Source organism: Myotis davidii, unplaced genomic scaffold (genome assembly GCF_000327345.1).
Source record: "Myotis davidii unplaced genomic scaffold, ASM32734v1 scaffold35, whole genome shotgun sequence".
Lineage (NCBI taxonomy): Eukaryota > Metazoa > Chordata > Mammalia > Chiroptera > Vespertilionidae > Myotis > Myotis davidii.
Genome location: NW_006286679.1, coordinates 33019 through 35733, shown reverse-complemented (window position 1 = coordinate 35733; position 2715 = coordinate 33019).

Below are 2715 nucleotides of genomic sequence, written 5' to 3'. Positions count from 1 at the left end.
AATACACAATATCATTTGAATAAACAATTTATCTAATAGAAAAGCAAAATAAATTGGGACACATTTAAATTCTAAGAAAAAAACTTGAAATAATTTTTAGTAACTAAAAAGGCAAATAAAAATTAATAATGTTCAAATTAGATTGAAAGAGATTATCATTTTAAGCTATATAAATTTCAAGTCACTATGTTATACACGTGAAACTAATATAATATTGTATGTAAAATCTACTTTTAAAAAAGTTTTCATAATATGTGATGACTTTTTTATTCTTTAATTAATATAAAATTATTCTGTGGGTTTTCATTCACAAGGAGTTTGTTGCTCTTTTTAAGCAAGTTTAAAAAGCAGTTTTTGATTTATTTCTTATTAATGTTTAATAATTAAAAACATTGAACTATTAATTGTCCCTGTAAACAGTTTGGACAGGGAACACATACATTTTCACATGTGGAATTTTATATTTATATTCCCAAAGATCTTGCAAACAGCTCTAAATTCTACTTTCAACTTATAATTGTTTAGAAAAATATTTCCTATTTCCAATGGGATTTTAGTTTCTTTTGTTTGTTTTCTCAAACTTTAGGGTTATTGTCAACTTTTACCATATCATTGTCATAAAATGCAACATATACTTTTTTAAATTTGCTATAATTTTATTATGGTTCAGTATTTCATCAATTCACTAAAAATTCTCTAAGATTAATAAATGTATTTAATTTATCTTGCATATAGCATTTGACAAATATATTCTGATACACATGTTCAGATGTCAGTCTCAGATTCTCTAAATGCTGTTTTTCTTCTATTTTTATGCTACTCTATCTGTCAACAACTACAGCCTAACCCTAAGAGAAGTCTCTTATTACTCTTTGAGTTTGTCACTTTTCAAAATATCTTTCTCACAGTCACTGGATTTGCCAATGGAATCAACAAATGTTCACCACTTTTAGTTACTCTGTATACAAATTAAGTTCAGAATGGGAATTCCTTTTGGCCAATTTCATGTCCCTGGGCTAAAGGAATCTGATCATCAGGTTAACCCCCTCCCCCCACAAACAGCATCCAATGAGGAAGCGCAATTCCCCACAAGGTGTCAGAGCGCTGTTGGAAAGGAGAAACTGACAGAGAATAGACACAAAAAGGGGGCTCCCGCAACATCTGATGCCCAAAACAATCCCTTCTGTTCTTTGAAGAATGAGATGAGGAATCCCTTAACGTCATAGGAGTTACCTAGAGAAAATATACATGACACATTTTCCTGGAAGCATAATTTTAATATCTGTCAGACACATAACTTTTTATCAGTGGAACAAACAAGATACTTGCATGGATTTTCAAAATAACACCTTTACAAAGCATTTCCCTGTTTGTCATCAGTCATGAGACCAGAGCACAAGCCCTAAGACCTCCCAGGTAGAAGTTCCTTCTCCCCTGGTACACGTTTAACAGGTTCTCGTTTTCCCACAAGGGAGGATTTGGAAAACCTATAAAAGTGACATTTACAGTCCTGTGAATTAAGGAATTCCTCTGAGCAGGCATTTTTACCAGAATTCTGTTCTCTCTTTTAAAAAAATATATGTTTTTGAGTGATTTTTAGAGACAGGAAGGGAGAGGGAGAGGAGGAGAGAAACATCAATGATGAGAGAGAATCATCAATCAACTGCCTCTTGCACACCCCCTAATGGGGATCGAGTCAGCTACCCAGGCTTGTGCCCCGACTGGGAATAGAACCAGTGACCTCTTGGTTTATGGGTGGATGCTCAACCACTGAGCCACACTGGCTCTGTTCTCTTTTATATTGAGATTTTCCTTCTCAATTCTGCCATTTGCACGGACAACTACTTTTGCTTTTGTTTTGCCCCTTGTAGCCTTTCTGATTCTCCACATCTCTGTCTACCACATACCTTCACCCCAGCCCAGGGTCCCATGGTGTTGTACCACAGCCTGTCATTAAACCCAGATTTCTGTAACCCAAGAGGACGTATCAATCATGAACATCCAGGAACATCTAGCACCTTCTTAAATACATCCGCATTTACACTTAATACCCATTCTTGCAATAGAGAGGTATCTAACTTCACTATCATAAGTTGTATGTTCTTTTAAAAAATGTAATACTTTCAACAATAAAGATAATTTTAAAAAAAAGCATAAGAACAATCCCAAGTCCCCTGGTACTCCTGTTTTGGGAAAATCTGTATGTACCTTTCATGATTTATGGACTTTGATTATATATCCCTCCATCTTTTATGTTATATTAATTTTAATTTTTACTTACCTAGTCTCTTTAGATATTCCAGACTTCTGCAAAGCAAACCAGAGGTTATCAATCTTATGTCCACTGAAATAGCATTATTCTTCCCAATGTATGTTTTGGTTTTCATAGTTCTTAGGTCCATGCTACAGCTGTAAAATGAATACATGTTCTTAATCAAGTTACTTAACTTTACTCATTCTACAATTAAAAACCTAAGAATAATCCCATCTACCTTTCAGTGTTGTTTTCAGAATTATGTATCATAGTATATGTCAGTGATGGCGAACCTATGACACGCATGTCAGAGGTGACACGCAAACTCATTTTTTTGGTTGATTTTTCTTTGTTAAAAAAATATATATTTTATTGATTTTTTAACAGAGTGGAAGGGAGAGGGATAGAGAGTTAGAAATATCGATGAGAGAGAAACATTGATCAGCTGCCTCCTGCATACC